We start from the raw sequence: 25,262 nt of genomic DNA, 5'->3' as shown, positions 1-25,262 counted from the left end.
CGCATACCAGAAACAGTCCCTTGCCAGTGTGCCATCTGCTGGATGATGGGTCAGTAACTTCCACAAAATATGAGGATATAGTACAAGTAATAGCTACCATCCTTACAAATCTCCACAATCTCAGTGTTTGCTCTAGCTTCCTCTTTTCTCTCACATGCCCAGGGCTGCAGAATGCAGGAGTTCCAAGAGCATATGAGGAGGAGTTGTTAAATTTGGGACAACTTCTGCACAGATTAGTTTCAAAGCCTTGGTATGTGTCTCTACATGGATTCAGTTTGGTATTTAAACAGAGTATCCACTCTCAGTGATAGGGAGCTTTGGTGCCGAGATTCAAATGGTAAACAAGTGGGTCTTATTTCTTAGCACCACCCTTAGTAATGATCCAATAAGAATCATCTGCCTGAATCAACCCCCTTTCCTGCACTGCTATCACAAAACCTATTAGTTAGTATCAAGCTGTAGATCTGTGTGTGTTTCTTCCTCACCTCACAGCACTTTCTGTTTAGTCTTTGACTTTAGGCTTATAAATGCATCTATACTGTACACCCAAGATTCCCCACCAGGGGTACTTTATTAGCAAATGAACAGAGAAGTCAAAATAGTTAGAAATCATGGATGAAAGGTTTCCAGTGGATGGCACGGTGGGGCAGTGGTTAGCACCGTCGCCTCACAGCAAGAAGGTTCTGGGGCCTTTCTGTGTAGTTTGCATGTTCTCCCTGTGTGTGTGTGTGTGTGTTTTCTCACTATATTGAATCTGGTTTTCCTCCCACAGTCCAAAAACAGTGGGTCAAATGGCGACTCTATAAATTGCCTGTAGGAGTGACTGTGAAGGTGAATGGTTGTCTGTGTGTCTCTGTCAGCTCTGTGATTGACTGGTGACTTAGCCCAGTGTCAGCTAAGACTGACTCCAGACCCCCCATGACCCTGGAAAAGGTTAGTGGGGTATAGCTAATGGATAGATCGATGGTTTAAATAATAAGCTAAGAGATAATTAGCCAAAAGTAATGGATAAATGGTTGAAATGTTTAGATAAAAGTAATGTCCCCCAAAAAATAATATAGATGTCTAAAGGTAATATATAAAAATGACATGGAAGTGAATAACGGTTATGGTTTTTTAGCATTTTCATTTATCATTGCTGTAGACTTATTGTGATTCTTAGATTCTCCAGTTGTAAAACTGTGTAGCCTGAAATATGCGTCATACCTAATGTGGCGCCTTTCCTCTATATAGTGCTTAACCTCAATAGTGGTGGCTATAGTCTCGAGTGTCCCTTGCTTGATTCTGAATCCAAAAACATTTAATTGAACGGGAACAGATTAGTTTGCTTTCAACACCCACACTGCTGGCCTACCGGTATGCTTGATCTGCATCGACAAATTAGCATTATATGTTGTTATTTTCTTTTTTGGCCAAAAATGGCTGTTTTGATAGTAAAGATTGCTGACCCCTGGTTTAAAGTGATGTATGAACTGTTGCAATTGGTAATGTTAGCTTACAGTAATAGATAATAAGTTGCAATTGTTAATGTTAGCTTATGGATAAACAGTTAAAAATGTATAACCTCACCTAAAAGTAATGGATAAACAGTTTAATGGTTGAGAGATGCATTTTTTTTTACCAGTTCTAGTGGTATAAAAGTAGTAAAAAAAAACACTGACAAATTAAAAAAATATCCATCTTTTGTAGGGTTACTTCACATCCACCTTAAAAGCAACTGAAATAAAAAGTGGTGTTGGTGAAGGGGGGCATTTAATGTCATCTCTGATATAAAGGGTTGGGAACTGCTGATCTACAGGTCAAGTTATATCTATATAAAATGCCTGCACAGATTCTCAAAGGGTGTTTCAGCATATTCATTTCACACTGTGATTGAACAGAATTGGAACATTGTCCAGCATTGGTGACAAAGCACACTTTCTCAACAACTGGCATTTAGAGATTTTAAGAGTCTCAGATTACCTCTGACACGCTGCAGGAGTGACAAATATAAACAGAAAAACACAGCTCACATTGAAGATTTGATTTCAAGCTTGCCATTTGCACTGTTGAGGCAACAGAGATAATATTTCCAGTGTATTTCCACTGTACCAGTGGAACATCAACAAGGCCCAAAGTTGTTAAACCAGTTTGAATGCTTTATTTTGTATTATGTACTGTGTTTGTTGCTCCCAAGCACTGCATATTCAATGTGGAGTGTTCATGTTCACATCCTCAGAGACAGACAGAGACAGGCAGCCAGTGTTTTGTCGTGTCATTCCCTCAGTAAACTGTTGCAGGTCTCTACTTGCCCCCTGCACTCCGTCATGCTGTGGCTCAATTCAACTATATCAAATCCTCCTATGTTACATTGCTCCCACTGCCAGGTCAAAGTAGCTGCCTGCATCTAATGCCAATGCGACTGATACTGGTCTACAGGGCTGGTTAAACAGGAACTACACACACCTAGCTCCTGGCTACGGTTCAACAAGAATGTGCAAAAACGTCTACCGCCTCAGCCCTGTGTCTGTGTCAGAAAAATACAACACAACAAATGTTATCCTGGGTTAAAGCATTGTTTAATTTCTCATGAAACAGATATATTTTCTTAATTTTCTTATATCCTAACATGAGAGGTCAAGTCCACTGCAGTTACACAGTGAAACTGTTTTCAGAAACGCTAAAACGAGCTGTGGATGAGCTTTCATAATTTCCTTTCGTAAGAAATCTGGCATTAGCCCTCAGTATATTTGGGTAGGGATCCCATCTGCATTAACCGTCCACAGCCTCCATTAGTATATAGGTGTATTTTCATGTCAGCTTTCTTTTTTTTCCTTTTTTTTTTTTTTGGTTTCCTCCAGCCAAAGCAGTAAATGGATTTAAATCCAACATGGAAACATGGGATTGGCGAGGATGAAAGCAATCCCACCAAGCCCCAGAAGTCAACTGCTTTACCAAAAAAAAAAAAGCCCTCAAACTCTGACATGGACTCAAGAAGAGATCATTCCAGCATTTCTATCAAATATCAAGGAAAATATATGCATAACACATTTAATTCACATGTACATTTAAATTGTTAATTTTCAAAGGAAACTTAGAAACACCATCTTTTTTATTTTCTTTCCTTTTTTTATTCAATTTCTGAACAATAATATAATATTAAATAAAGTTAGATTTGCTTAAAATGTATAATTTTTAATTGAACTTTCTTATGAAACTGACTTTTTCTTGTCAGCGCCTACACCATTATTTCAGTTAATACTTGAAGCCTGACAGTGCTCGCTCCTTCTAAATTCTGGAAAACCTCCCACTCTTTACGTTTGCTAGAAACAAATCCAACCATCCGGCCTCATTAATATGCATTTATGCACATTTGAAATGAAGAAATGAACATATTTTTGATTACAATTTATTCTTACTAATGTATCATATTTAACAGCTAGTGCATCCCTCAGTGCTCTCATTAGAGGTATCTCTGAAGCCCAGGAAATGCCAGGTGGAAGTGCTGATGCAAGAAAGCAGAGTGACGCCTCCCGTGCTCAACACGTTCACATCATTGTTATCTGTTCTACATCACACAGACAGACGCTCTTGATATCTGCTGCACTTTGAAATACTTGCATGCACGGGACTGCAAGCATTTCTTGATTGTATCGCATGAATTTAACAGAAAATCAAGCAATTTCACAAATTGTGATATATGGATTCCATTGAGCTTTAATGATCTGTAAAGTGTCAATTCAAACATTAAAAAAAACTCCAGTAAGCTTGTAGGCTGCTGCTCAAAACTTTCATACGTTTTAAGAAGGTTTTTGATGTTTTTAAGTCCTTTTTGACACAGAAACCACCAGCCTTTGTTCTGTGTCTTGTGTGCAGATGTGGAAAGATTCTCGAAGGGTATAAATGAAAATCAAAAAGAGTGAATCAGAAAGGTCTCTCAAATCACTCAGCTCCTATCTGAAAGTTAAATGTCTGTTTTACATGTTTTTACATACAGTAGATAAACCTGTGAGGACATTATTTATTGCATTTGGCACTCCCATTTTCTTATCAGATGTCAGTTGTTTTATCACAACCCGTGTCTACTGTATGTCCTTTGACGTTAGTTTGCATTCTCGCTTTTATTATGTTGTACCTGAGTGAGTGATGCAGCAGTATATTGATTTGATCTCTGACATTAGCCGACCATCATAAAATTATGGAAATATATAGATTTATCATTAATGCAGGAGTGTTCCTGCCCTGTGTGTTGCTGTCATCCATCCTGTGGAGGTGTGTAGTACTGATGTTACTACAGTGTTTGGTTGAATCCAGAGTGATTTTAATAAAAAGGGAAGTTTATTTATTTATTAATCTTATTTCAAAAGTGAAATTACATGTAGATCTCATGTAAAGAGCAATTTCATTACCAATCTCACAATTAATAATTAATATAATGTAGTGTTAGATCCACTTAAAATATATATTTCTAGGAAATAATCAAACTTGATATTTGTGCACAATATTTAATATAATGTCTTAATGCAGTTTATCACCTGACAAAGTCTTGTACCCTTATGACAACATATGACACGCACTGGTAATAGAGCGATCCAAAAATCACATGTAGTCAAGTTTCTGAAATGTTTATATTCATTTAAACTTTAAATTCAAGGACGGTTTGCCAAGAATACATTCTATGATATGTTTGCAGCGACGCTGTGCTCCACATTCATTTATCTTGCTGGGATTGAAACAGCGGCACAGGTTTTGAGAAACAGAAGAAAGAAGTCTCACCTTTTTTCTGCTGGAAGGAGTGAGGCATGATGGGATCTGTAGTGGGAATCAGGAGGCAGTGCTGAGCCTTGAATTCAAAGCTGTGAGCCCAGTTCAGGAAGCGAAGGGGCCTCTTCTGCAAGTTCCAAAAGTCTTTTCAGTGGTGCCAGTCACTGAGATCAGTCAACTTTTGCTACCTGACTATGGTAAGATCCAGAGCACAGCAAAACACAACCCGTCTTACTGTTTTCACCAGAGTTTTATTTTTCTGGCAAGTAGCTAGATGATCCAGGATGCAGAGTCTGACTGGTGCCCGAGCCTTCCTCTGAGTGGCAGCTAAAGCTGGAGGGATGAAGCTGTCTTCAGTGCAAAAGGGCACAGGATCTGTGTCTCGCGGTGGCGGAGCAGCTCTGGTGAAGCCTCGTGTCTGTCATTGTTCAGCAGGATGGGAATGCTTCTGGAAAGGCGGGCGCGGCAGCGAGGCTGAAGTGAGTCAAGTCGACTGAGCACGCTCCATGTTAGTGTAACGGTCCACAGGGCATCTCTGGCTCTCTGAGCTGATAGGCCGCCTGCACTCTAGCGTTCATTGATTGTAGCACTCGTTCGCTCTACTTTTCCACGAATGCTAAAACTCTGGGGCAGGCTCAGTTTTTGGCACAAAAAAAGAAGAGATTAAACAGCCTGTAAAATAATCCCAGTTTTTTCTATATATAATTCATTTGAATGAAGAGTCTAAAATCCCATTAAGCCTCAGGAGCACAAACCATAGACTAACAGTGCCTTTAACATGGAGGAACTCTTGGAGCTCAGGCCATCTGCCGGATCAGAGTTTCTCATATACGGCAATGACACATTGTTTTATAAACAGTGCTTTTATACAACAAACATTTCAGTGTCCTAGAGCATTAATCTACCTAAGCTTATCTCAATCCATGGAACTAGATATTGCTCTTTATAACTTGTCTAGTGGAGGGGGTGTTATTACATCACACCAGCTGTCACTTCAACCTGGCACAGCCAATAGGAAGGTCAGTAATGTGGCTGCTGGACAGAAAATTAGGGAGGAAAATCCTGAAAACAGTACAACAATATTTGGGGAAAATGTTAATATCACTTTTACATTATTATTATTATTTAATTTTTTTTCTCACTAAAAATGGTGGCAATATCTAATATAATAAGAGTATATCTGCATGTAATCAAAATGTAATCATTTTTATTTTTTGGCTGCAAAAGCAAAACACTTACACCAGGGATAAAGCACCTTCCTGCACACAAATCCATAGTGTTAATGTAAGAGTATCAGTGAGCATGGGTATCGGTGTGTAATCGTTCTTGACACCTGATGTTGAACTCAGATTAAATGAATACACATGCTGTCTGTGCAGATAAGCTCACCTCAGCGGGTAAGAACTCCCAAAGCTCTTGCTATTAACAGCGTTACATGCTGCACAGCTTTACTGTGTCAGCATCAGGCACTGTGTTGCTTACGATGGTGCTGTCATCATTACAGAGAAATGAGAGATGAATGCATCAGAATGTGCACTTATACAAGAAGAACCAAACACTGGAGGAAAATTATATGTATATATATATATATATATATATATAGATATATGGGGTTTTTGACAGATCTGTACAGTATGTTCATCGCAGCCATGGGATAATCCATTGGATGAGTGGACTAATATTCAGCCAATCCTACTAAAGCCAAATTAGTCCAACACATTTCCATCATATTTTAGAATAAAGCAGACCCAACAATCTGAGCTCTTGGGATAGCGACGGCAAATGACCGGTGAGCCCTCAGATCCCTGTGATCCAGGGATAAACTCCTCATGAAGAAGCTTAAACCTCTGAAATGACACACAAATGAAAGCCAACAACAGGTCACGCTGCCTTAGAGGAAAACTTTGATTACTGTATTATTGTCCTCTTACTGTCACCGGCAGCCACAGTGAGGCAGAAAAGAACCTGGGCAGGGCTGAAGTGAAATAACAATAAAGACTGGACACTGACTGGAGTCCAAAACATCGACCCCCCACTCCCACTCTGGGGCTTATAAGAGGATGGCTTCTGTAGAGCAGTGTATGAGTGACCTTAATCATCAGAGGGATATTTGGGTTTTATTCGGCAGCGATGCAATGCATGCGGTCATCTCTGTGTTTGACTGGCAGGCATAAAAAATGAGAGGGGGGCAAGGTCGGTTTGCAAAGTGTAGGCTAATCCATATCATCCCGTTACAGAGGCTGCGCTGCCTTCGGCCCCCGGGCCAAACATTTTGATGTTGATAATGATGTCGGATTATGCTGTCATCTGATGTAATTTCGGCCTGCATCAAATTAACAAAAGAGGGATCAACCAAATTCTTTAAAAAGGACGATTTTTTTCGTTGCAACCTTCTAGATGCAAACTTGATTTGATTTCATGAAGTGTTTATTTTTACGGGTTTTAAAGTCCAGGCAGACTTTGTATTTCTGGCTTGGCCTTTCCCATGGACACATAAGATCAGCGATTCACAGCATCCTCGCTTTCTACAGCATGCCTTGCAGACAGTAATTCATATCAGCAGGGTCTGAAAAAAAAATAGTCTGGAAGTTGAAGAGAGTGACCCTGCACTGTCTGCACCAGTACCTACTTTCTTTTCCAAGAAAACATTTAATCAAAATGAAACCTCTGGGAATGCGTGAGCCTGAATTTATAGATTATTAATCAATGAGTCTATCGAATGTGTCTTTGTCACTTGAATTCTTTTTAACACTTATGGATTTGAAATCACAGATCTCAGACAACCTGCTTTATTGCGTAGATGCAGTTTCCTGGAGCGACTCCGGGCTGTTTGCGTGTATGATAACCTTTGTGAGGCAGTAGACTGCAGGTAATTATCACATCAGTGAAGGATAATGCTTGCTTGTCATTTATACTTACCTGCTATCACGTAGATCTGTAATCTAGCTCCACTACTAGCCTTTGTTGTACCAACATGGGGCTCCCTGGCGGCTCCTATCAGCTTTAATAAAGGTCATAAGTGCCTAATATTGTGCTTTGAATTAGATAGCATTTATAGAGTGAAGAGAAAATATACTTCTGAGAGAGACATGGGCTACATATAACAGATGATTCTAAGTGACAGCTTTGTCATAGATTTTCTAGGTTTGCCTTTCTTCAGCAAAAACGCTATAAAAAACGAGTATACACAAAGTGTTATTTTCAGTATCAGGAATAAAATGTGTTTGAGGCATTCAGGTGTGATTTTTCATTGTGTCAGTAATCTATTGAAAGAACAAATACTCAAACAAAGATCAAATTCAGCGTTCATGTTTCAAAAGGCAAGTATGTTTTTGTCTTCCTATTTTATGAAATTATCCAAACAATATTAATGCAGACAGCTACATAAAGAAGACCGTAAAGGAAAGTCTGGCCACTCAGAAAAAATACTTTTTACTGCGTGGCTATAACAGATCCCGAATTTCATGTTTTATTTTTTGCCATTGTCAAATAGATAGTTGTTATTGTATTTCATTTTCAACCATGCTGTGTGAAAAACACACTTTTGCTTAAAACTAGTTTGTAAGTGTCTTCTTGGAGCTGAAATATAGCTGAATTCTCCTCAACTTGGACATAATAGCCTGGGACATAAGACTTTGTTAGCAGTGTCAGCACTTGTGTGCCAAGTATGAAACACAGAAACTAATCCATTCTTTCCATGGACAGGGTGGCCATTTGCTTCACATCAAAAAGGAGGACACTTTGCATACACAGACACGCAAGCAGATATTTGTTTGGTATGATCCGGTTTTAAATTTTAATGTTTTTCCACCAGATTACATAAAGGTGCATACACATACCACATAGCTAATAATAAATATACAAGATACAGCTCATGACAACTGCCCTTCCAATTCAGATTACATAGGTCTAATAAACATCATACAGAAACTGTTCTTAATGTTTTATCTGGGGATAAAGGGATTTGCCTTTACATATGAGTATGAGCATTTTCAGAATTTCAGTCCAACAACTGATGTTAGCTCACCTTACCTTCTCTGCTGAGAGCTTGATTGACAGCCTGGTGGTAACTTAGCAACTGCAGTGAGCACACATGGCTCATTTGAATATTAAAATGAGCCATGTGTTGGCAGGTCACAACACGAAAATGTAACCAATGAAATTATTTATTTTGACAGACATTTTTAGCCAATAAGTATTAAACTAATGAGGTAATGTGTCAAAAGGCGGACTGTTTTAGTTATTTTCTCAAAAGGAGGACAAATGAGTGTCAGGCTTAAGGCTGCAGACTGTCTGTCTAAAGCCGGACGAATGGCCACCCTATCCATGGATAATGTAATGTTGTCAGTTAATACCAACATATTATAATTCGAAATGGCCAGAAGTAACTAATGACTCCATCATTGTCTAAGCTAACCAACAAGCTAACGTTAGCTTTGCACAATTTCATAATATCTCTTGTCCCTTCTTAGACATATATGGACTCATGGACTCAAATTTAATATTTACACCTCCAAGACAAAAACAGTCAAGACCAGTGAAGACCGAAGACAGATTATGTGCATTTTCTCAACATGGTTCAGTCTACCAGTGCTCAATGTGTAAATCCTCTAAATTGTCTTACAGGTGTCTCATTTCTTGAATTTCAACCAAAAGAAAAATGAGAGTAGCACAAGCTCTCAAATGAGTCTCAATACCATGCCACCAGTTGGATGCACTACCTCAATTATGCCTCGGTTTATCACTTCCAGAATCTAGCTGACGTTAATTCAACAACATAACATTAGCAGCAGTAAGGGTTAACGGATAATTTCCTCATTTAAAACTTTAGACACAGCTTACACGCGTAACCGGTTGAACCTTCAGGAAGCCGGAGGAACCGGAGAAAACCCACGCAGGCATGGTGAGAACATCCAAACTCCTCACAGAAAGGACCCAGAACCTTCCTGCTTTGAGGTGACATGCAGCACCCGGCCCTCCGTTCTATAAAATAATGTATTGCTTATCCAGCTTCAGTCTCTCAGAGAATGATCATCTACACTCACAGCCTTTTAAAACCTTACACTTTGCTTTTGATTTAGCATAGTCTCTGCCTTATCAATTATTTGCAAATGACTTGATTTTGTATTTGCTTTGCTATTCTTTTACTGTAGACAAACAGTGTATGAATAATTAACGATGTTTGTTGCTGGGAGGAAACTATCAAATTTAGCAGGCTTTTCAACTAAACATGATAAACAAACCGTGGCATCATGTTAGAATACTTGGCTAAATTAACATCTGTTTGTCCTTTTAAGGTAAATGATGACAGTCTTTTGGTGAGACTGAACTTTCACTTTATTTTTTATTCATTGGTACAAGCTGTAGTGCAGGAATTCATCGTTTGTGTGTTTGCGGGTTGGGTGCAGTCTGACAGCCCTCAGATTTTAGGAATGTCTCCCTTGTATGTTTGTAGTTTCTCAGCACAGGAATGTCAGCATGGTTTACAGTCCGAAGATGCTGGTCCACTCGTTGTCTTCACCTCATACGGGAACAGAGAAGAAAACAATTAGGATCTCTGCATCCTGAGCAGGAAAACAAACCTTCAGGAACTGATACACTGAATTCAAAGCCTTAGTTTGGTGTGGAGAAAATGAATCTGTTGGGAGTTGTTGCTTTGAACATGTTGAACATCTTGTCCAGGCTGTACTCTCTCCTCTCTGTCTCTCTCTGTCTTTTTTTCTGCATGCATTTTGGTATATGTTATGCACAAAGGATACCTCTATATCTGATGAAGAGCCAGTTGGGATCTTAGAACTTACTTTTTCTAATGTAATAAGAACAGAATCTTTTAGGGAGCAGTCAACAGTGTTGCATCCTTGGAAGGCAGATATCCTAAATACTAAATACTGCGCAATTATTCATATTATGTTCTTGTCTAATCACTTTGAGGTAAAATATACGTTAGACCAAGTCACTTATGAAAGTAGCAATAACACATTTTAAATAAAAAAGTTTAATTCATAAGCAATAAAAGCCCCCTTTGTTCAATTTAATACACTCAGTGTACTACTCACTGTAGTTTGCTGCTACAGCCTTCTTTGTCCTGGTATGAAACACAAAACAGCATGGAATTAGCATAAAGTGTATGATATAATCTGTTTTCATTCCCATATCTTAAGCTCAAAGGTCAAAGGTCAAAGGATGCCTTTAAAAATGGCAATGCCAGTTTTTAGATGGCAAAAACGTAGCCTGAATTTGGAGCGTTATTTAGTCCCCTTCCTGACATGCAAGTATGACATGGTTGGTAGCAATGGATGTGTTAGGTCATCTAGAGCCTCTGAAAGACAGTGTGGAGTGTCAGAGGTAAGGATAATGGGGTGAGACTTGGGGTGGCCATATTTCCAGTGCCACCCCCCCGACACGCCCCTGATTACTGAGACTGCTGACTTAATTACTGATACTGCTCTGTGCTGCCGGTACACTACATTTTCCCATTATCCTGAAATTGTCACTGTGGCTGCAACAGCCACTGTTCAGCAGTACTAAAGTTATAGCAAAAGGCTAGCTTTAAATCTCCAAATGTCTCACACTACAGAGCTAAAACAGATTAAACAACACTGCAATGGTAATTGATTTTTATTTCAAGAAACACTAGACCTCCCCTGCATCCAACACTTGAAATTATTGTGCCTGTCCAGCCCGCAGGCCTCTGCTTCCTACAGTAAATACTTCTTTGCTGGGCTTTTGGTTCAGAATGGATCAACTACGTAGTGATTCATTTTTAAGATGTGTTTTATATCATTTCTGCAACCACGCCGTCCGGACGGCTGCACGTGTCGTCCAGGTTTTTGGTTGATAATATCAACCAGACAAAGCGCTCAGCTACTCTGTGGTTGCTGAGGAACAGAGCCAGCTGAATCTATCTTCCTCAGAGGTAAGAAAGCTGATAATGTTCATTGAAAAAAAATAAATGCCATGTTAAATGGCAAACCCCCAAAAAACTGATTTGAGGATACAGCAACAAAATCCTGCTGCTTTAAAAATGCTTCAAAGGTGCAGCATGAAGCTCACAAGTACAGATCATTTATGCTAAAACCTTTGCTGTAGGCAGGGATTGTCTCCGTCTCCCATTTTAATACATATTTACATGCTAAAACATAAGAATTAGAATTCATTAGTGTAATCTGAGGTCTAGATCTAGATTGGGAGTTGTTTGATTAGTAGCTTTGGGACATTGTTTTTGTAGTGAGTCTGCCTGTCTCCTACTTTTGTTTTTCCTTATTTGGCATGACTCTCTGTAATATGGTTGTGCTTGAAGACTAATCTCTGCTATCTCAGCTCTAATTAACAGAGCGTACATAGTTCCCAGACACATTTGTTGTTTTTGTTTTTTCGGCAAAGATCCCCGTGTTGTTTTTGTGCAAAGCACCTGGACTTGCCTGCCTACTGACAGTCATTATAGTGAGATACCAAATGGCATTACCTACAAATTAACAAAAACATAAGTTGCACTCATCTTGGTTTCACATGACGGGATGTATACTGCATGATGTCAACGTTGTCACCGTCAGCCATCTATTCCTGAAAACTGGGCTGGGTTTGAAACTAAGAGAGCTGCATTTAGAAGACAATTGGTTTTTTTGTTTTCTTTTTCAGCATGTAGGTGAAAAACACATGCTTTCACTCACACTTTTATGAGGAAGTACACATCAACTATGCAGCTGCCGTGTATAGTGTTTGAGGTTTACCTACTTCAGAGGAAGTGGTGTGGGGGAGAAGACAGTGTTACAACCAGCAAATAAAACAGGATATCCGATGCTGGAACAATTGAAACACTAAAATATAACAAACGAGGTTGTTTTTTCTGGTTGTCCTTTCTGGCCTTTATTGACTTCTGTTAAACGTGACAAAGTTGGATCAAACATCAAACATATCTCCAATGTGAATTATCTATTGTGGTGGACGCTGTGAGCACATTTCTTTTCATATGTTTTGGTACAGTGAGGATAAAATTGAAACCCATCATATCAATGACATGCGTAGCGACACTCCCTGACTGCCGAACATCAAAGAGCCCTTGATTTCCTCTAACCGAGCATGTTAATTGGTGCTTGATTGATAACTTGGGTTCACAGGCGATGGCATGTGTCGTCTAAACTGTTCCAGGGTGTCTTTTTGAAATCAGTGGAAGAAGAATCACTGGCGGGCCCATTAAAAAATTGCCAGTGTACACACTTGCAAATAAGCTGTCACACATTACAAATGAGATTACCTTTTTCAGTGTGCCCTGGAACTTCGAGATGAGGGGATGCAGGAGTACGACACTAAAATAGCTCAAATCGTTTGGTTTTTATCAGTGTGCTTGATCTGCAAGTGCTGTTTATGCTTCCTTCATGCATGGTGAAAAAAAGTATATTCACAGCTTGGAGCACAATGTAATCAGTTGCAGTAAAGTAAGAATTATCGGTTAGAAGATAGAGCTCAGAGTGAATTATTCTTTTTTTGCATTTGGCTTCTAAAAATAATGACAGAGCTTTAATTTCTTGTAAATATTTTCATTAAACTAGCTCATAGAAAACTAATCAGTAATTATATCATTTATTTCTTCATTCATAAGAGATAAAAGCAACAATATATGAATGCGTTGGCACGTGCAAATACACACAATGTCAGTACTGTGAACAACACTGTGACACGGCTATGAGAACAGAATCAGAGGCGAAAAAGCAGTTATCATATTTGCATTCAATCGCGAGCATGCAAACTAATTGTCTAGTTTGCATAGCAAAGATCACTGAGGTCAGGTAAAGCCCACATGAGGCAAGAGCTTTGTTGGACATCTGATAGTGGCTTGCATGTGTCAAACATCAGAAGCGTGTCGAGCTTTGACCAACGAGAAGCGGCAGAACAACTGCAAATTCAAGTGAAGCAGAGGATAACGAGTGAAACACAGGAGCTCAGTCATTATAAGTTAGAATATGTTCAAGTGTTGTTCAAATACTTAGCAGGAGAACATTTCACCAAAAATGTGGAATGCCTCTAGAAACCAAATGTTGATTAGAGGTGCGGAAAATGTCGGCCCTTTCACTGTTGACATCTTGTCAAATATGCCATAGCAGAAGAGACGCAAGCATAAAGCATAACATTATTAATTATTATAGTAACTTAATTTACTGAATTGACTTATATGGTACATATATATGGAACAGAGCAATTGTTAATGTAACAAGTTATACCTGTGCCTATTTTTTAAATGTTTTTGGGGGGTTTTGCCTTCATTTGATAGGACAAATGAAGATTAAAAGAATAGGGGAGGGGGGAAAGAGGGGATGACATGCAGCAAAGGGCCACAGGTCGGATGCAGCAAGGACTCGGTACATTAGGTGCCAGCTCTACCAGCCCCGCACTGCCTGCTATTTAGCACGGTGTAAGATAACTGTGTAAGCTAACTCCATACTACATACTCATTTTAAGCAGATTTTGATAAAGTTCAGTTGAGTTTAAAAAATATATATTGAGAAAGTCAGTATGCACACTAGAGAATGTTTAATTTCTTCAGTTTGCTGTTGATCTTCTTCCAAAAGGCAATGTAAGGCCTGTAGAAATGAATGCAAAAACTAATAATTTGTGGATGGCGGCGAAGATTTTGAAACCAAAAACTCAAAAACAGCATTAAAACTTCACTAATCACTATGTTATGTTAACAAATGGTCAAATGACTCTGTAATATGAAAGGGGTTGCTTGTAGTGACCAACTCATAGAGATTTATCGCCCAACGGCAGTTTCTCGAGGCTGTGTGAAACAACTTTTGTCTCGTTTTTATTTTTATGGCATACAAGTTTACCAGTTTGGTTCAGTCTCAGGACTCTCTTAGATGTCGTTTCAAGTCTCAACAAAAAGCTGTTTGTAGTGAAGATGCTCTGATAAACCGATTGTATACCATTTAATTGCCAGGCAGACAAAGTTAGCAGTTTGCAACTTTGTTGTGGTTAATGTAGCGGCGCATTTAGCTGCTAAACAGCCAGTGATCTCCCTCAGAAGTTGGCGGAGACCAAAACAAAGCTAAAAGGAAAGTGAGTGTCTGTCTTATATTTGTCAGTTGGCCAGAAACACAACTCCAAATAAATCCTGATGTCCTTATTTGCTGGAAGTGTAAACAGGGAACTGTTAGCTAGCGTGTACGCCATATCCTGTTCTGCTGCTCCAAAATCCGTCTAAAATATTAATGCTTCTCTTTTAATCTTTGTAGAATACATTTTGCTTTCTCTGCACCATAGCAAGTTATATTATAAAGTCAGTTTGATTGACATGTATTGTATCACTTCCTGTCAGCACAGTACATAATGATGAAGTTATAAAATAAATGATTGCTTCCTTCCAACATAGATGCCCAGAAAAAGTTTTTCATTTTTATGGTGACATTTAAAAAAATATTATCCCAAGATGTAATGCTAACGTTTGGTCTTATCGCAGTACCCTCTATTGTCCTTGCAATGCAGTTCACCGTAATGTGTGGGGGCACCAAATGTGCAAGTTCGGGTCCTGTCCGCAGGTGACTAATGTGATTAATTGATCCCCTAATTAAAGCCAACCATATGCTGTTCAACCCCTTAAATATCTCTTATTCCATGTAAGTAAAAAAAACTTAAGTGTGACTGTCCAAACACGTCAGCTCACATATTCACACCCACAGAAATACACTGTGCTTCCCTCAACACAGAAACCATGAAGAATGGAAAACCTCACACAAATTGTTGACTATGTGACAAACACAGTACAAGCACTAAGGCCTTGTTCACATTTGCAGTGCATGCATGCAAAGCAAAGTTCGCTAACCTAACTAGAGGAGGTACAAAACTATGACTGAAACTAATAAACAAACAAACAAACCAAGGAATGTATGAATCACATCCGGCCAAATGTCTGATTTGACTTTATGTTCTGATGTTACTTGACAGGTATAGAGACAATACAGAGTGAAGTCTTTCTCATGGTTCCAGAAGATAGACAGTGCATGACAGCGTATGGGAGCATAGCAGCATAGACTGTGAATTTGAATCTGTTCAAATTACAGCATGTGGCAATTCACACTTCATTGGATGAGTGCTCTGTGTTAAAACCGAAACACTTGCTGAGCTGCTTCCTTTTTAGCCAGCCCCTTGAAATTTCAAAGGCCTTTGTCAAAATTATTATGAGTTTTCAGCAGGACACCTTGAAAAAAGATTACCAATTATAAAAAAAGGTAATATTAAATTTTATAATTCAAATACAGTGTAACACACAACATAAGTCATTTGCCTTGACTGAAATCAGTATTCCTAATATGAATTAAGTGGCATTTGGTAGTTCAGAATGTGCCTTCTTTAAAGTCCCCCTCCACTCATAAATCAGTTATTATTCTTGGACCCTACAGTTTGGTGTTTGAGCTTCACTGTGCAGAATGATGTACATGCAGAGTTTGACACTAGAAGCATGTTTCACATGTCCATCCTGGTCCAATATAAAACTTACACAAGTGTGATGTAGAAACTTGAAACCACCAGTTCACACATACTGAGAATGGACTTTACAGTGAAGTAGGCGACATCTTGTGTCCAGCAGGAAAACTTTAGAAATTAACAACATTTAATTTTTAATGAGGTAGAAGGAGATGATGACTTTTAAAGATTTTAATGTGGAAATTATTATATATTAATTATATTATATATTCTTTGTGATATCATCAGTGTGTAGTATTCAGTAGCATCTAGTGGTGAAGTTGCAGACTGCAGCCATTTGAATACAGTTCAGCCTTTTAAGCATGTAGGAGAGACAATGGTGGCAGTGAAACTTGTGAAAAATATAAAAGGCCCCCTCCATAGTCAGTGTTTTGTTTGTCTGTTCTGGGCTACTGTATAAAAATGGCTGTTCAACATGGTGGCCTCCGTAGAAGAGGACCCTCTGTTGATAAAAACGGCTCATTCTAAGGGAATGAGAACACAACAATTATTATTCTCAGGTGATTATACACTCATCAAAACATACCTATGACATTTCTGAGAAAAGATTATGCTAAAAGTTACACACCGCGCCTTTAAGAGTAGTACACTGGTGCATACAGTATAAACAACAATAAAATATATTACATACAGCACATAACGTGGAATGACTCTAGTACTGTCATTGTTGAGACACGTCAGAGAAGTGTTGAGGTCTATCATCATTTGTGAGGTCATAGTTTGAGGTGAAGTTGTAACACATTTTACATTTTTATATTTCTGTATCTGGTAGACAAGGCTTACACTGTAGACTACAGTTATTGTTACTGAACAGGACTGCGTTTTGAAGAGTGCATCTTTTACAAACAGGATATACAATTCCTGACATGTTTCAGTTAATAACACGATTGGTTAACAACATATGTGGCATATTAAAGACAGAGTCCTGGGGTTTAAGTGTTAGGGGAGAGAAAAAAGGGGGTGAAACTGCATTCCTGTATACATTATATTGTGCATTTTTTCCCGTTCCATACATCCGTCTATAAATAAAGCGGCGCTGGCGGAGCCGTGGTGTTTGGGCTCGGTGACACCGCTGGCCTGCTGCCTTACATGGGCAAACTTGTGAACTGACTGAGACGGCTGGAATTTCAGAGCGTGACGTCACTGCCTACAACTCTCCCAGAATTGGGATCAAGAAGTTTCACTTTTTTTGGTGGGATTTGAACCTCTGTTATATTTCCTAGAAAGCGAGGTAAGCGGAACTATCGAGCACTTTTGTGTCGCTTTAAAGCTGTGTGTGACTATCGGCTGTGTTAGAACTGGTGTGATTTAACGTGTGACTGGTAAACGCAGCGTCGGAGGAGCTCGCCTCCAGTTTGTTCGGCCTTGTTGGGTTATAATATGAATTTTACTGTAGCTCGGACGGAGTTCACAATGAGGGCGTGGACTCCAACGATAGCCTTGGCTGCCTTGGTGCTAATGTTACATGAGGATACTAACAAAGCTAACTTCGTCGCTAGCTAATGCTGAGCCAGGCTCGGTCATGCGTTGAAAATATAAGACATTGTGAACCGTCAGGTTTTGCCAAAAGGGACCCTGGGCGTCTCTGGTGTTTCTGTTTTTAGCCTGGTGGTCTGCTGCTGAGCAATGCGGAAGACAGACTGTCACCGGAGAAACATGAGAGCCCCTAACTGCAGGGAAATATGTCGCTGAATTTCACTTTAGTACTCTCATAAGCGCCCATTGACTAAAGTGTCCCGTTACAGAAATAACTGTTGGCTAAGTAAGTGTTTGCTAACGTTAACTTAGTTTTGGCGTCGTCGTTAAAGGAGATAAAGTTACCGCTTAACGTGTGAACGGGACGCACTTGTTTACGACAGCATAGATTCGCCACGTTGTTTAAGTAGTTTTGGTGATGGGCTTTTATTAAGTTAGCCAAAACTGTTGTTCCCGGTCACTAGTTATGACTTAAGTATCCATTAGACTGTATAAATGACAGTGTAATTCATTGTACATGCACATATACGTTTGTTGAGGCACAACTAACACATAGTTTGGTTACATTAGGCCCTTAAAGAGTGGACTAACATCACAGTGCAGGCCTACAGTATACTTTTAGCCCTGGTTTGGATGAAAAGACAAGGCAGGAAACCATCACTGTTTGATTTGTGACATAGAAATGCAGACAGGCCAGACCTGGCTCCACCCAAAGTTTAAGTGGTAATTTAAAGTCATTGCAGGTGACTTTTCCATAATCTAGCTAATTCTAACTAATGTAAGCCCAAACAATGTCAAGATATTCCTGTCAGTCATTTTCTTTTACGTGCATGTCAACAAGGGCGAACTGACCCATGCCATGTACTGTATCTGGACCATTTATCACAGAACAAGAAGTTACCAAAGACAGTTCTGAATAAAGTGACTTCACCCTTGAGATAAGAAGTGAAATGTTATCCACTTTGAATGCTTCAGAAAGGGAAGTTTTTGTCAGAGCGCATAGTCTGCCCTGTTGTTGACATCCTGTGTTCACAACCTTGTATATTTAAAAAAGAAAAAGAAAAAATAAATTCAACCAACAAACCCCATCAGTTTCTAGCTATGACGGAGAATTCCAGCATCGTTTATGAGTGTCAAGTGTTGCTCCATGCATTACATGTATTGTGAAGTTGTGTGAGCATAGCTTCAGGCCACAGTATTTCCTCTAAAGCTTAACATGGGTTGTAGTTACTCACAGATGACTAACTGACTGCCTGCCTGTAAACAGCTTTAAGGTCTTCAATTGTATTCATTTTTTTTGGGTAAAAAAAAGAACCATGGTCCAGACTATAGTTATTGTTCTGCCAGAAAATGTAGCTAATGTGAAAAATAAGCTTCACTTTCTTCAATTCAAACTTTGACTTAGATGTTGGATTTCAAATCAATAACACCAAGGTCCCCTGTGTGTGCTGTCATCAAACCGAATACATCTGCGTCGCTCAGACACATTTTTGACTCAGGCAACATTAAACGGAACTGTCTTTAAAATCTCTGGCTAAAAAGGACTCATTTGACAGCGTTGATGATGTTAAAGTTAAAAGATGAGTGCCTCAGCTGCCTTTGAGCGCGGGCCCCCCTGGTAGGTTTAGTCAAGTTGTTCTACTGTTTGTGTTTCTTGGCATATTTTAATGAGGGTCTCCTTTTCTGGAAGGAACAGCGGCAGTTTCTCAGACTCAAAATGCAGTTTTAGAGTAGAGCGTGATGTCAAGACAGTGGGCTTTCAGAAAGTGTCACACGTATGAATGTTACCAAGAAGCCAGTGTGCATCTCTATGATCTTTCGTAAGTGTGGTCTATTGGTACCTTTCGTGTATTTCTATTACATTTGATCCACAGGGCTAAGCATCCAATTTTACAAAAAGTAAGTATCAGGCAATCTTTGCCAGAACGTTATTTAAAAACACTTACTGCTGTGCTAAAGGTATTTCCAGAATCTTCAAAGACTCTTATAACCATGCGGATGAAAAATACTCCGTCTGCTCCACAATAAAAGTTGCACCTCTTTTTCCTAATCCAAACTAAGAGGGTAGCCGAAAAAGACGCGTCTCCTTGCTCAATTTGCATAACTTGAACCAAAAGAAAAGACCGGTTGTATAGCTTCTTTCTGATATTTTATATTTTCATACAAAATAGTGTGTTAATGTGTCATTTCAATCTACCTAGATTAGAAGATGCAGTCGCAACTTGAGAAACCAGTTAAAAGTTAATTGTATCATGCAACACAGAATATTGGTGGTTAGAAGATTGAGGAATCTGAAACTACGACCTTTAGGTTTTTATTTTAGTACATTTTGGATGCTTATCCCTGAGTGTAATGGTAATACACCAGAGGCCTCATATTGGGCTCGTGAACCAGGGAACACTTGTACAATACCTGTGTGTTTCTCACAGTCATATTGGTAGTGCAACAGCCTTCATTGTATAACCTGAAGGTTAGTGACTGATCCAAGACTCTTGAATGCATCTCACCTGGACCAAAACATGCATAGAACACAGAGAAAGGTTACATAGTTATGTTAGAGGAAATCAAAAACAAGTGTATACTTTAGAATGACACAATGAAGCATGATCAGACTTACAACACAACTCACATAGCAAGTACATGTCAGTGCCCGCTTAACATTTCTGCTGTGTTCTCAGGTAGGGCTGTGACATGTAGTAGGCTGGTTTGCACAACAGTACTGTTGTTTGTCTATTACTTAAATCCACGTGGATTCTAATTGTTCTGTAGGAATTGTCCTACAGAACAATGGCATTGTTTGTACAGGACAATGCCTGCATCATTCCCACAAGACTCCTTCACAACTGAAACATATTCCTCAGTGAGGTTTTTTTGTAAGTGTCTAATTAATGACATGCACTGACTTAACATGAGTTTGCCTCTCCTCAGACTCCTTTCTCGAGTTTTACACTTAAATGGAGCGAAGCCTGCGAACTAGTTCAGGCAGTCAACTCGAGCTGCGCTGATTACACACATGACATGCCTTATTCCATAATCACTAACCAGGCACTCCCTTCCAATCTGGCGGTCTATTTAAACTGCACGATTTCCCAGCTCTCCCTCTGCTCTGTCAATGCCGCTGTTGCCCTGCATCTGTATTGCTGCTGCTGCTGCTGCTCTGTAAGCTATTGCTGCCTGCTGCGCTTCAAGCCCCACCACCACTCCAGCATCAACCTGTAGGCTCCGACTCGAGTTAAGGTATAGACTATGCATGCAGTTTGTCTCCTTCCACTAGCCTACCCTATTAGCTCTCTCAGCTGTGCAGCAGTAGGAAGTACTGTAATCTTATGCAGTGTGTTTGCAGGTTTATTGCTCTAGATAGTATGCATCTTGTTCCTTTTTAAAAAGGCTTTGTCGTTGTGTCAGAAAGCTCCATCCTCAAGGTCTACGGGAGAACTTGTGGCCTTCAGATAATGAGAGAGGAAGTATCTGTACATCCTCTCCAAACTCTGAGAGACTGGTGCCGGGCAAAACTAAATTCAGAGCAAAGATGAGTGCTGTCCTATGTTTTTACCATGACCAATGAAGCTTAATTTCCTGTTGCTAGTGTACTTGATGTAAGTTATTGTGCAAAGCATAAACTGACATAGTTATTGGACACAAACTCAGTCAGGTATGTTATCGATCTCGAAGTAAAAAAAACTCCACCCACTTCACTACTAAACTAAACCACACAGCTTGTCAGCTCAATGATTATTACCAAGTAATTGGTTAAAGTAATTTATCAACGTATGTATGTTTCAGCTATAGGTTTACTGGGTGTGTATTAGGAAAATAAGCAGCAAAGACGTCACAGGACATGACAGACGTCATTTTACATATTATAGCATCTGTGTATTAATTAAAAGCATCAATAGATGAACGTGTTATCAAAATATTGCAAGTTAAATCCTTAAACTGCACATGGTAGCCTTTTGTATTCAGTACTGAGAGAGCAAAGAAATGCTCTCTATTATCACCAGTGATATCAAGAATGAAATTCATTAAGAATTACAATAGTAAGTGAATATTATATTAGAAGAATATAGTATATAATTATATTGTTGATAATTCGATGAGTGCTGCTAATTTGATATACAAATGACTGGATCGTTGTTATGAAATTTGTGAGACAATTTCACATTCGATTTAATTTTGATCTTCTCCTCACTAAATGATTGTTACACTGTGGTGAAATATTTTCTGCAGTGTCACTTGTCAGCATTGTTTTGCCTGTACTGTGTCTTTGCATTGAAATATTACTCCAGCGGGCTGTGACAGGTGCCTGGTGAAAGATGACTAAAATTTAAATGGACAACTTACGGTCAGGTTCATACAGGATTTATAGGAGCCGGCCCGTGATTCATCTTTTCACTGATGAACGACACAGTCATGAAAAAAAAAAAAAAAAGAAATCTATGAGTTGACAGAACCCACTTACCATGTTGGTGTGGTCCTGCTCAGCACAATTATAGTCATGTAATCCATTTGAGTAATACAGAGGTCTCTCTTGTTTCTCAATCTCAACAGATTTCAACATACAGTAAAGGACATCGCTTCAACAATCTCCCAGAAATCCCAGAAATCCAGAGAGGAGGAAAGGTAAGATCATTTTTGCTGTACTTCGCTGCATTGGACTTTACATACTTGTGCTTTAATGTCAGGTGTTAGTAGAACGTTTTTGTTTGGAAGGTTGTGTGTTTTAACTTCTAGTTCAAAGCACAAGAATATGGACATATCATTTAGCAACCCAGAGCCAAGTTACCCTCAGAAACGATCACAAATTTATCACAAAATATGTTTTGTTGTCCCCAATGTGAGTACTTGTTGGTAAATCATTGTTTTGCATGATATCTTTCAGTAAGAATTCTTATTAACTTGTAATTGCTGTGAGGTCTTGGTGAGCTTTTGTACGGCAGGTGTAATGTCACCTTTTTTGAGGCCATGTTTCAAACTGCAGGGAAAGTAGGGTACTACTGCGCACTGTATGTGAACAACGTTGTATAAAGCCTTTTGTGGTTCCAGAGTGAGCTCCAGAATATCTGAGAAACTGCCTTAAATGATGTCACTTGAGTGAAAAAAAAAAAAAAGTCTGGAATGTGGAGTTTAAAAGGAGTGATGTTATCAGACCTCTGTAGCCCACTCCTTATCTCCGCTTGAGGGTAGTGTCTCGAGGCTACATTAGCCACTACCTGCATGAAACACTTCCAACTGGTGATCGAGTTGCATTGTGGGTAATGTAGGTGCCAGATTTTGATAAGGAAAAATAATAACATGTAAATAAAACATGGAATAAAAAAAAAGATGACATGTTTTTTTGCTGCATCAGTTTAGCATCCAGTGCAGTCAAAGCATGTGGTGTCATTATGTATCTCAACTGGCTCATAGCTGAGTTTATTGCATACAATCTGGTTTGGCTTATTGTAAAAAGCACACATTATACAGCTACGGCCAAATCTTTTATTCTAGTCTTTAGATCTTTTATATTATTTTTAAGGCTCTAATCTCTGCATTGACATTGCAGCCACATTCTCATGTGGTCCTGTTTAGCCGTCTCTTCTAATTTTTCTCATGTTTTCTCAAGTGCCTGACAAATGTTGCATTAGAGTTACATCGATTCTTATTAGACTGTCCAGACTGATTTAGCTTAGCTGCAGATCAAAATTGTACCAGATTTCTGACTTTAGGAATTATGGAGAAAAGCAGAGGCTGTATTTAAAATGCAAACAAATAAATATTTTTAAAAGAATCTGTGGACATTTAAGAATTTCAGCCCCCTGAATGCGGTCTGTTCCTTTGGGATTTATATGAAGTGGGTTGTGCCGTTTGAGGAAACAAGCACTCTCAAGCCAAATTGCTCTTTAAAACAATTCCAACCCCGACAGGACGGTGTAATGTTCTCTCTTAACGGCTCTTAATATTACCGCGATCTCCGCTGACCTATGCCACTCATGGGGAGTAATCAGACTTTAATTATACATTCTTAATCACTTGAAGACAATCTGTGTGACAAGACTGCTTCTCACAGTAAATGGGCTCTCTATACCTTCTAATCTGGCCCTGGTTACCTGATGAAGGAAAAAAAGTGACATATGTCTATCTTTCCCTTCATTTTTGCAATTTATTGATATTCCCATTCACAGTTTCAAGCTATCTCATCTTCTCCTCCCTACATTTTGACTATCTACCCATAAAAACGCAGCTTCTAGGGCAGGCTCACAGTGTTATCCATCTTAGGTCAGACCGAACCCAAACCGATTGTGAAAAGTTCTCTACAATCATCATTATTATTCCTAGTGAAAGGTATGCACCACAGAACTGGCTCTGCCGAGTGACTGACTCTGGCTCACAGACTATGGCATTCCAAGTTAAAAGCAAACCAAACTGATATTGCCCTCAATACTGTCTTCATATTTTCTCCATATTTGGAAATGTTTACCTCCTCATGATGGTTGACAGAGGTTGGAAGAGGGGATGTGAGTCATTTCAGCTGCATAAGGCTTTCTAGGGGTGAGAGGAGCCTTCCAAGTGACTGCCATTTAGTGAAGCTAGCAGTTTTCTGTGCTTGAATGATCTAAGGAGAAACTGTGAGTATCATTCTGTGCTCAATTTTAGTTTTAATATTTTAGTTTTATGGTTGAAATTTGTTATTGCCAAAACAGCCTTGAATATTCATATGAGTTGAAAGAAGCTAAATTGATTGATTCATCCATGTCTTATTTTTGCATTGTCAAAAACTGTGTATATGCTGCTTGTGGGGAACTTGTGTCACTATTTGTCACTGCTTGATTGAAAGTTTGAGAGGTGTAAAGGAGATGCCATTGCTATTTCCTTGCATCAGACACAACCCCAATACACAATGTTCCCGTCGACTCGGCAAGCATGGAAAAGACAGGGAATTGATATTGACTGCTCGCCGGCTCACCAGATGTTTTGGGAAAGTTTTTTTGAGAAGTTTGGACTAACTCAGCACTGCAGTGAGAAATTCTTTGACCACGAGGCTGACCTTGTATACAACTGTCTGTCAGCAATATGAGGAGGTTAGGGATGAAGGTGAGAAGTCTGTTGTGTCTGACCAAATTGAATAAACAGCAAAGGATAGAAATGGTTAAATAGCCCAGTATGTTTTCCTGTAGATGACTTGTGGTTTTGTGAGTTGGGGGCAGCTCAGGTCATTGAAGAATTCTGGTTTTGCAAACATCCACTCTAACTGATATCTACAAATTTCACAGGTCTGACCTTCCTCCTGGCTCTTACTTTCACAACATATAGTAGCTGGTGCCTGGCAGTAGTAGTAGTGGGGAGAGGTAAATGATTTTACTTAGCTTTAAGGGCTGTTGCTGCTGACTTTAGCGGTGGTGTGGTGTGGTATGATTATCTAATTACTTTTATCTTTTAAATTATGCTCAGACTGTTCAGCCCATAGAGGTACTTAGCCTGTTTGTGTGCCAGTGTCAATTGTTCTTTTTTTATTTTTATATATAGTTTTATTGGAAACTCGATTCTGTATGCTTACACAGTCTATGAACTGATACATATATCAT

At 39.2% G+C, this 25,262-nt stretch overlaps 1 protein-coding gene and 1 long non-coding RNA gene across 5 annotated transcripts in view; one reads left to right on the top strand and one right to left on the bottom strand.

The window, feature by feature from the left end:
• Positions 1 to 10,073: 10,073 nt before the first annotated feature.
• Positions 10,074 to 12,280, bottom strand: LOC127350305 (uncharacterized). The gene is made up of 2 exons (XR_007880545.1): positions 10,800 to 12,280; positions 10,074 to 10,264 (listed from the first exon to the last, which is right to left on the bottom strand). It is a non-coding gene; the product is annotated as an uncharacterized LOC127350305 (long non-coding RNA).
• A 4,993-nt stretch (positions 12,281 to 17,273) lies between these two features.
• The window catches only part of lpp (LIM domain containing preferred translocation partner in lipoma), a 144,173-nt gene continuing 136,184 nt past the window's right edge, over positions 17,274 to 25,262 (top strand). For 2 of the 4 annotated variants that reach the window (XM_051376059.1, XM_051376057.1), the window contains exons 1-2: positions 17,274 to 17,455; positions 22,249 to 22,320. The gene's annotated coding sequence lies outside the window, so the exon portion shown is untranslated. Of the gene's footprint in view, positions 17,456 to 22,248; positions 22,321 to 24,225; positions 24,306 to 25,262 lie in introns of those variants that run through there. The other 2 variants (XM_051376058.1, XM_051376060.1) reach the window with 2 other exon arrangements.

The sequence above is a fragment of the Dicentrarchus labrax genome, unplaced genomic scaffold, assembly GCF_905237075.1.
Source record: "Dicentrarchus labrax unplaced genomic scaffold, dlabrax2021, whole genome shotgun sequence".
In the NCBI taxonomy this organism is placed as follows: Eukaryota; Metazoa; Chordata; class Actinopteri; family Moronidae; genus Dicentrarchus; species Dicentrarchus labrax.
Note: the sequence above shows the minus strand (reverse complement) of the source record. Positions and strands in the feature narration are given on the sequence as shown.